This window comes from Hyaena hyaena, unplaced genomic scaffold (assembly GCF_003009895.1).
Source record: "Hyaena hyaena isolate Hyena2069 unplaced genomic scaffold, ASM300989v1 scaffold_277, whole genome shotgun sequence".
Lineage (NCBI taxonomy): Eukaryota > Metazoa > Chordata > Mammalia > Carnivora > Hyaenidae > Hyaena > Hyaena hyaena.
In genome coordinates, this window is record NW_024080905.1 from 1,087,769 (window position 1) to 1,099,027 (window position 11,259).

Here is an 11,259-nt window from a genome sequence, read left to right on the forward strand (position 1 = left end):
AAATGGATCGTAATTCACATTACATAGACTGGGTCATTCATTCTCCTTGATGCATTTCAGCTACAGCATACCTGTCAGGCAGAGGAAGTTATAAATCTTTCTACATTTTAACATTCACATTTAATTAATACTAATGGGCACGGCTGTCTCTAGGGGTAGATGATGTGATAGAATGAAGTCTGAGATACCAATAATTAAGTTGGTGTGTGACAATATTATTTTGGGATCAATCCAGTTTAATTGCCAACAGTAGTATCCTCTGTTGATATTTTCCCTATTTTTCTCTTTAGAATGGCCCTTCTGTGGTTTGTGTTTGGGGTTTCCTAACGCTCACTTTAAAAGACCAGACATCTCTACTTTTTCTCTAGAAAAGGTAGGAGAAAAAACTCAGACCCATCAAAATTCTCATGCAAGACTTTAGAACTTTTACTCTCATTCCTGACATCCATCAGTTTAATTACAGTCCCAATGTTTCTTTGGGCTCTGGGCTAAGACAATGCCCAGAGGCTGTGATTTCTGATGGTCCTTGGGCTTAAGCAAAGTCATGTTGACTCAGCAGCGCCAAATACACAGGCATTATTAGTCCTTTGACTATGTCGACATGTCAAAATGATGACCTCCCTAAAGTCTCTAGGGCAAGTCTCTGGTTAGATAATGAACAACCCATGCAAATTTCAGAAAAAGAAAAAACAGAGGACACCCAGCACAGTCTTATTTCAGTTGTGTTGAATTCACAATGTGATTCTAAGATACACTGATCAGTAATGGGAAACAAAGCTTTATTTGGTGGCTCTTCTTACCTGAATCCTGCTCACCATTAGAACCAGCTGAGGGAATGCCTCAGTAGGGGACATTCTAGGGAATTCCTATTGTTTCTCTACTCTGGTCATGCCTTCCTTCCCCCAGAGACAGCCCCATTGATGGTTTCAGTAATTTGTAGCTGCCTACAGAGTGGATCACCTAGAGGGTGGTCGAGCAAGGTCCTATTTGTCTTAATTTATATTCCTCTCCAGCCTCTTGCGAAGGCATCTTCTCTTCCTTGCAGGTCTAAAAGTTTTATTATTTATTACTTATTTGCCCATATCTCCACAAGGCCATTAAGAAATCCCTGTATCTGATGTTGGCTTCCCATAAGGATGGTGAGCTAGGATAGGTTGATGGCTTCCTCTCTTGAAATCAACCTTAGAGAAGTGAGAGGAAAGCATGGATTTGAGAAACTGACAGAAATGGCAGGAACCTCCTTGGGAGAGTGCCAGGATGGTGAACTCTTTTTGGGTAGGGGACAAGTCGAGGGCAGATTGGAGGGAAGAAGAGTAGTTTGAGGAGATCAGTGCAGGTGCAGCGAGAAAATGGGATGGGGACAAGTGTCTGTGTGCTGTTCTTGCTTCTTCCTTGCATGGCCTTGAGTCAATAGTCAATGGACCCTTGACTAGAGAAATCAACTATTACAGCCCATATCTCTGGTGACGGGGCCCCTGGGTTAATATCAAGGCAGAGCAAAAGACTTACAGGAGTGAGGAGTTTATAAAAATAGATGAAGAATGACCAGCCACACTCTGTGGCTGAACTTTGTCAAAGTGTTCGCTTCTGTGTCTCTAGTAGATTACAGCAGAGGGGAACTATCTACTCAAAATCACTACTCTTTTGAGGAGTTTAAAGATGAATGTCTGACCAGATTAGGTGTCTCATAAAGTGCCGAGTATGGTATAGCTATTAAAAAGCAAACAACATGGGGCGCTTGGATGGCTCAGTCAGTTGAGCATCTGACTTTGGCTCAGGTCATGATCTCACAGTTTGTGAGTTCGAGCCCTGCATCCAGCTCTGTGCTGACAGCTTATAACCTGTAGCCTGCTTCCAATTCTGTGTCTCCCTCTCTCTCTGCACCTCCCTCACTCGCACTCTGTCTCTCTCTCTCTCTCTCTCTCAAACGTAAATAAATATTAAAAAAATTTTTTATTAAAAAAAAAGCAGACAACAAAACCCACACACCGAGATGCTACACTAAATTTTAAGAACTTCAAGGAGAAAGAGAGAATTGTAAAAATTTCTAGAGATAGACAGCCAATCACCTACAAAGAAACAAAAATCAAACTCTCAAAACAGCACTGGATACAAGAAAACAGTGGCTTGATATTTTTAAAGAATTGAAGATAAATTAACTTTGTGCTAAGACTTATATCCAGCCATATCAGCATTTAAACATGAGTATAAATAAACGTTTAAGTATTCCAAGTGTGTTGTCTGTATAACAGCAGTTCAGACTGACAGGGCAATGTCATGGTTTTGGGGGTCCAGGTTTGCTCTGTCATGTAGGTGTGACATCCCCAAGGGGGCTGCTGTCATCATCTCTAAGGATCCATGGTGACTATTCTAGCTATCACACCATATGCATATTTCAGCCACCAGGAATGAGGAAGGGAGAGCCATGCCATTTCCTTTTAAATTAAATTACATTTTAAATTTAACAGAATTTAATTTTAAAAGTTTATTTATCAAGACAAAGAGAGCACAGGAAGGGGAGGGGCATAGAGAGAGAGGGAGAGAAAGAATCTCTTATGAGACTGGGGCTCAGTCTCATGAACCATGAGGTCATGACCAGAGCTGAAACCAAGAGTCAGATGCTTAACCAACTGAGCCACCCAGGTGCCCCTATTTTTTTTTTAATGCTTATTTATTTTGAGAGAGAGCACAATCAGGAGAGGGATAAAGAAAGGGAGGGGAGAGAGAGAGAGAGAGAGAGAGAACGAATCCCAAGCAGGCTCGGAGCTTGATACCACAAACTGCAAGATCATGACCTGAGCTGAACTCAAGAGTTGAATGCTTAACCAGTTGAGTCACTCAGGCATCCTTCCATTTCTTTTTGTAGAATTACAACCAAAGGATGAGTATATCACTTCTACTCACATCCCATTGATCAGAACTTAGGCATGAGGTTATACCTAGCTGCAAGAGAGGTTGGGGAAGGTAGTCTTGATTCTGGTTGGATGTGAGTTCAGCCAAAAATTCAGAGTTCTGTAACATAACAGAAAATGGGGGGGGGGGAGTAGAAAATGTTTGCCACCATTATATATTCCACGCTAAAAAAAAAAAATCCATTTTAGATAGGGAAAAGACAAGAGTGTCTACTGGCACTATTTCTGGTTATGATAATTCTAGTGAATCTTGTAAGAAAAGGAAAGAAATTACATAGAATGCTTGGTCAAGAAAGAGATGAAGCTGTCATTATTGCAGATGATATAATTTACTTAGAAAAACCCACAGAATTCATATGCAATCTACTAGAACAATTAAGGGAGTTAAGAAGATTGCTAGATATATTGACTTACAAAAATCAATGATTTAAAAAAATAATTGTACTGGGGGAAGCTGGATGGCTCAGTTGGTTGAGTGTCCAACTTTGGCTCAGGTCATTCTTGAGTTCCAGCCTCCCTCTGCTGTCAGTGCAGAGCCCACATTGGATCCTCTGTCCCCCTCTCTCTGCCCTTCCCTTCCTCTCTTTTGAGAGATCTCTTAAAAATAGATGAAACATTAAAAAATTGTATTAATTGTCTAGAAAATACATGAAAATATGAGATGTGATTCATAATTCCAATAACATTTTAAAGTATTTAGGAATTAACAAAGACTGCATAAGACTTTTTGAGAAAAATTTTAAGCTAAATAAAGGATGCAAAAATGAATCCAAATGAATAAATTTTCATTGTCTTTGGATGAATGTTAATATAAAGACATCAATTTTTCCTGATTTAATCTATATATGCAAGAGAAATTTCAAATTCCTGGGTGGGTGTGTTATAAAATTTATGTGGAAGAATGAACATCCATGAATGGCTAAATCAGTCTTTAGGAAACTGAAAAGAAAGGGTTCTTGCCCTACAATATATATATGAAGATTTACCACAAAGCCACAGTAATTTAAAATGATGACACTAGCATAAGAACAAATGTACATTGGACTAGAGTAGACGATTTACTAACTGAATATATGATAAAGATGGCACTCAAGTTAATGGGGAAGCTGCATGGTAATATATAATGTTGGGAAAATGGACCCCCATGTAAGAAAAATGAATGTAATGTCCTATATCATCTGCAAAGGTGGACTCCAGATGAATTAAAGACTTGAATGTGGGGGTATGTGGAAGCTCAGTTGGTTTAGCGTCTAACTTCAGCTCAGGTCATGATCTTGCTTTGTGGGTTCAAGCCCCGCAGCAGGCTCTGTGCTGCTGGCTCAGAGCCTGGAGCCTGCTTCGGATTCTGTGTCTCCCTCTCTCTGCTGCTTCGCCGCTCATGCTCTGTCTCTGTCTCTCAAAAATAAATCAAGATTAAAAAAATTTTTTTAAATCTTGAATGTGAAAAGTATGCATTAAAATTTCATAGAAGACAATGTCAGAGAGTAACTTCTTATATGGGGGTCAAGAGGACTTCCTACACCTTCACAAGTGCATACCGTAAAGCAAAACTAAGGATTTCATTAGATAAAAGATGCCGTGGACAAGGTTAGAAGTGACAGATAGGGGACATTATCTGACAGTGCCTAAAACTGACAAAGGACTGAAACCTATCACATAAGGAACAGGGACTGTCTGCCAATTAACCAGAAGAAGGTAGGAAACCTGACATAAAAAAATGGGCTAAGAGTATGAATAGCCAATTTACAGATGGGAAAACCTCAAAGGTTAACAAGCGCCCAAGAGTTACTCAAATCCATTATTCATCAGAAATGTAAGTTAAAATTACAATGAGATGTCGCTTCACACACATTAGCCTGGCAGAATGAGAGGGATGTAGAGTTACCACATGAAGGTATGAGGTATCCTCAGATTGGTGTGGCCATCCCAAAGGGTTTCTTGGCAGAAAATGATCACAGTAAGTATGTGCATATTGTAGATTCCCGGAACTCTCTTTCTTGGCATTTTTCAAAGAAATTCATGCCCAGGCCCACAGTGGAACATAGGTGTTCATCATAGCACTGTTTGTGGGAACTGGAGGCCACCTCATTGTCTATCACTGAGGAAGAAGATGGCTGTACAATTCTAAGTGGAACATTAGATAGAATACAGGCAGTAGCCAGAAGCAGTACACTGACCACACACACAGCGACATGGATGTCTTCAAGACCCAGTGCTGAGTAACTAAGGAAAGAAAGCTACAGGTGGCCTGATATCATTTATGTGAGGCTTTAAGAAATGCACAGAGAACCAAACTATACATTTTATATGAATAAACATTTAGATAAGCGAATCTTCGTTAAAGGTACCAAAAAGCCTAGGGGAGAGGGTTGCGGGGGTGGGGATGAGAGTGGGAGAGAGAAACCAAGGTAATTGCATGTCGAGAGGAGGGAGGGGCTGGCACTGACCACTGTTGACACCATTCTTTTGGTTCTCTCATGAAGACATTGGAATGGATTGGTCCACCAAGGGGTCCTGCCCTGAGGGAGCATAGAGCATGGAACATTCCAGTAAGGACAGGTGGAAGATGGTTTTTGGCTGTTGATTTGAAGCAGGTGGGTGAGTGAAGGGACCGCCTGAAGGGGATCTGCTACCGATAAGGAGCCCAAAGCAGGGAGAACGGGACGCCAGGGAGAGCATGGTCTTCTGAGAGCCGCCAGATGTCCCACAGGAAAGTGCACCATTTTTAGATTAAAAAACCAACCGACCAACCAACCAACCCAAGGTCAGGTCTAAACCTCATGGGGGCCCTTTGCTCTCACTAAGAGCAAAGGTCCATCACGTGAGAAGAAGCCTAAAGTAGAGTCAGTAGTGGGAACTCACAGTCGCTACCCTGGGGGGTGTCGGACTCCATGATTAATCGGCTGCACCTGGACTAATTTCCCCAGGTGTGATCTGTCTCCGTCAGAGGCCAACCTTTAAAGCCTCCCCAATGTATCAAAGAGAGCAGAAAAAATGAGGTTGAAGGGAAACAGAAAGTCATCCAAGTTTTAAAATCATCTGTGAAATACTAGGAAATAGTACAACACTGGCTCATTGCTACATGTTTCTTCAGATTCCTCAGAAATGCTCTGTATTTACATGCCCTCCAAAAAATATTTAGTATCTTTTCTCTTAAAAAGCTTCCCAAAGCCTAGAACGTTATGTTTTTAGAAAGCTCTAATTTCTTTCTTTCTAAAACTGTGTTTTTGTTTCTGGTTTGGCTATTGAGAACGATTTCAAATTCAAAGTCACTCACAAACAAATGGAATAAAATATCATAACAAAACATATTTGGGATATGGCTGCAATAAGAAGGTCAATTTAAGACCGTAATGGCTCTATAAGATAATATTTTATACAGAGATTTAAAAAACACTAAGATCTATATTATTTCATTTATTGTGAATGAAGATAGGGGAGCTCCATTATCTCACATTCAGAAAAAGAAATCTTTTCAGTGAAAGTTTCAAGGGAACACTTGGGATTTGAGTAGATTTTGAAAAGTGGGTGGATTTCAGGTGGAGAAAAGGTCATTTGAGGCAGAGGGAACATGCTGAACGGATCAAGAATGATAACCGTGAAAACGTGTACGGGAAGTGGTGGGAATTTCCATTTGTTAGATTATAAAACCAGTGAGATTATAAGAAATACCAAGAAAACACAGACGAAGTACTTGGCACTGTTCTAACTTCTTAATGTACATCAATGCTTTTAATCTTTACACAACCCCAAGAGGAAATTTTTCAGGTGAAGAAACTGAGGCGTGGAGATCACACAGATAGCAAGGAACAAACCCAGGATATTGAACCCTGCTGTCTGGGCACTGATAATAACGAGGGAGAATGGTTGAGGCCTCGATCACAGAATTTCATCTCAACAGAGAGGCAACTGAAGGACATTGAATATTGGATTTTGAAACAGCAGTGTGACAAGTTTTAAGAAAAATTATTTTAGTAGCGGCATGTAGGATAGATCAGAAGCGGACGAACTTGATGTCAAGGGACCAGTTCTGATGCTTTAACAGGGGAAAGTCATAAACCTTGGGAGTGGATTGAAGAGAAGGGAAGGGGGTGGGATGGAGATGCATTGGGGAAATCTAGCCTGATTGGCTTGGCTGTGGTTTGATAGCATCCTTGCAGGGACCCGGGAGGCCAGGAGGAAGACGTGGTCTCAGAGGAGGAACAGGTAAAAGGTGTGGGAAGTCAAAGGGGAGGTATCCAGCAGGCTTCCAGAAATAGGAGTTTCCTCTTTACCAGAGAGGACAAAGTTGAAGGCCAAATGTAGAAGTCATCCAATTATGGAGCAACGGAGCCACTCCATGCATGTGGATGTGTTTCCCGAGGAGCCTAGCAGAGAGGAAAGGACTGATGATTGAAATTTAGAGAGAAAATGCCCACATTTTTTCAGTGGTCTTCCATCCTTTCTTCCACCCCCAAACCGGAGACATATACTCGTGGCATGAACAGAACTTTCAATGGATTATGGTATGATTCAGTTTGGTTTCAGGATATGGAAGCATAACTAGAGCCATTGGGAAGGCAACCCTTGATAATAATGAGAGGCCGCTACCCGTGGGTCCTAAGATGTGGGAGATTGTAGAGTCAAAGGTGCGTCCACGTCTTCTAACTGTGGCTCTCATCCACAAGGTTTTATTTTATACTTTGTGGCTTTTCTGTTCCTGAAGGAACGCAGCTGTTGGTGTTACCACTTCTAAAATAGAATTCGTCTCTTTTCCCCAGTAAACATGACATTTTAGTCTGGCCTGCTGGTGGTCTCAGAAGAAAGTCTTTTGCTCTGTTTGCTGCTGGAGTGAATTCCACAGATTTGTCATTTTCAAATTCAAGAAGCCACTTATATTTTCTAAAAGCTCTAGGTAGTATGGAATTTATCTTTGTAAGACATCATGATAATGCGTATTGTGCAAGTGATTTTTCCATTTATTCTGCAAACTCTTGACAGCACCTGTTCAAGGAATGGTATTGTTCTAAATGTCAAGGGTAAAGGGTAAGCAGGGTAGGCAGCACCCCTGTCCTCAGGAAGCTTGGACTTACAAACAAAAAAGTCCTGAGTTTTATATATTTCCTTAACTAAAAAAGACTATTAGAAAGGAAATAGGGGGTGCACCTGGGTGGCTCAGCCGGTTAAGCATCTGACTGCTCAGGTCATGATCTCAAGGTTCGTGGGTTCAAGCTCCAGGTTGGGCTCTGTGCTGACAGCTCAGAGCCTGGAGTCTGCTTCAGATTCAGTGTCTCCTTCTCCCTCTCTGTCCCTCCCCTGCTCACAGTACCTCTCTCTCTTTCTCTCTCTCTCAAAGATAAATAAACATTAAAAATTTAAAAGAAGGAAATAGGAAAAAATGGGGAAATTTAAATTTCTTAAATAACTAGAAACAAAGAAAATGGATGTATAGTTAAGTGGTCATTCCTAGGGGGGAAATGTATGAGAGGGTGACCAGTTACTTAGGTGTGGGGCTCAAATTAAGTCATGGTATTCCAATTCCTGTATTGAAACATTACAAATTCGGAGAATGTGCTTTACTAAAAAATAGCTGATGAGAAAAAAAAAGCTTAAGGAATTCTTCCTTTCTGTTCTGTTGCACTGTGTTGTTTCACAGATGAGGAAACTTTCTTACTCGTGTTGAGTGATACCCATCTGTTCTGTTTTGCTCAAACTTGACCGATTCTATAAAAAGGTATGTTCTTAAAATGGTAACTCATCCTTAGTCTGTAATTTTAGATTTTTGCAGTCTCTTGTATTAAACTTTAATTCTCTAGCTGTCGTTGCTTTTAATTAAATACCTAAACATTTCTTAGAGGCGCTGGCCTATTCCTAGATGGTTCTTTATCACTGACAAATTCCTATAATTTATAGCAACCTAAAAAAAATTCTGAGTAAAAGCCTTTTAATGTTTAAGGTATTTTCACTAATATTAGTAGTAACATTGTTGTACATATTTAAACTATTTTCTGGAAGAGATTTAAAATAATTAGGACACAGTCAGTCAGTCTAAGGTAGGATGTGATGAGTAGCTCCAACAGCGTGCAGCTGTTTCTGAGAAGAAGGATGGTGAAAGATCATCTAACTCAGTTGTACATGGGGTAATATTTGATGGACACCCATGGAGATGGTGGATATTCCTGGGTCCTCAGCTGCTAATCACTTGCTTTGGGACCAGGGGAAAATCTTCTCACTTCCCACTGGCTGGGCCTTCACAGCTGGAATAGAAAGGGTAATTAGGCTGTTGTTTGGATGAGGCAGGAAAGAAAATTCTGGCTCTGCTGGCCTTCCTCCAGCGATCCAAACACGAAATATAATATTGGCTCAGATGATCTGAATGACTCCTTCAAACTTTTATTTTATGTGCATGCTGGAAACTTAACAGACACAAAGTGATACACAGAGGAGAACTTGAAGAGGGAAAAACGTGCCAGTAGAAGAAAGACAGTGAAGATGATTGGCTGAGACAGGAATAGCGTTGTTCATGAAAGCCCCTCAAAGAAGCCGCAAGGAAAAGGCGGAGTTGTCTTGGGTCTATAATTTTAGCTGTGATACAAATTTGGTTAGATTTATATTTTAGCTACATGTCCACACGATGTTCAGTATCATTGAAAAGTCTTAATGGAGTAATGAGGCGATAAAATAGGTTACAAAACATCAAATGCGTAGAGTCCATTATCAAAGTATCCTTTCTCTAACTTCAAGAATCAATCCATGAGAATCAGGTGCCTTTGAACTCAGGTGGAAAATGGGAATCATTCAAATATGCAAAGCATAATTAAAGGAACATTTTCCAAGGGAAAATTAATTAAGATGGGTAAACATATGGCTATCTCCTAACTTAAAAGGGAAATTACCATTGACACATCATGTAGATTCTCAGAGAATAAGAATTCTAGTTTATAAACATATGTGAGTCAGAACAGTGTGGGGATCCATGTTTGGCATGGAGCCAGCCTCAGTAATTCAATGAGTTTAAGACTTTAAGAAAATGTTCTCTTAAAGAACGGTGACTCCAAGATACAATAGTAAGCAGGTTCTCCTTACCAGTTGCTCTTCCGGGGAAATACTATGTACACGTCTGTATATAATGGAATGCAAAAGGTAATAACAAAAAGATAAGGGGTCTGAAATGAAGTGTTGTATTCATCAAGGATTTGCTTAATTGTCAAAATAGTTTTGAGATGTATATAGAAATACCGTTGCTGTTCATGTGACTCCAGAGTTTAAAAGAATGCCTTCTAACCTTACTTTTTCATCTCCTACTTTAATAAGGTATGGAAGAATGATATTTAATTTCTGTACTATTGTCTAACCACGATAGTGCTATTTGCTAATCCCCATGACTACCTTTGCTTTTCCACATGGACATCAGTTTTTCATGGTAGCGTTTGAAACAATTAAGTCCCCTGTGTGAGTGTGTGATTCTACCGAATTGTGCTTTCCCGGGATCTCAGGATTGCTTTTTAAAAAATTTGCTAGTGATCCAAGAAGCCTATTTTACCCATGGAAAGAAATGGTGAAACGATTTTTCTTTGGGCTTTGAATAATTCAGAGGATCTTTTTAGAAAAAAAAGTAAATATTTTATATATTTTATGGTAAATAAAACATGTATTTAGAAGAACCATATAAATACTTGATAGATACCTGGGCCTCTGTTACTTTGGAATACCTTTATGCAGCATGAGTTATGTATTTAGATCCACAATATATTTCCTGTGTTTGCTTCTAATGAATATCCAACTCAGACTGGTTGGTAAATCACATGGCTTCTGCATATTCCTAGTCATTCTGGGTTAATAGATTATTCTTTTCAAAAGACCCTTGCTTTTAGCCCTGTGTTCCATTTTTCAGTTTATATTTTGGTAGTGGAAAAATGAACAGGTGGATGCATTTGCTATTGATTTAGAGACTCGGTTGGTGAAAGGGCTCATGGGCAGAATAGGGGGTAGACCTTAGCAGGTGACGGTTAATGAGTTGGAGGGCCTGTCACAGATAGCGGCTTCCCGATGGGTAGAAGTGAGGGTTATTCTGCAAGGACCAAAACATTTCCCCCTCTTTTCAGAAAGATCAGCTCAAATTGGACCACCTTCACCTTGTATATCAATGTTCAGAAGTGGAAAGTGTCAAAGTGGCTTTTTCAATGTTTCATGTTTATTTTTTCCTATTAAAAATTAAATGGTTAGAGATTGAGGTATGAACTAAGAACTCTCAAACTTCGTAAGTTTCCCTGAAGGTGACTTAGTGAGACAATTGTCTCAACAGGATATGGGTTCAAGTTGTCTGTTGCCCATTGACAATATACATTTAGGATTTACACACACACAC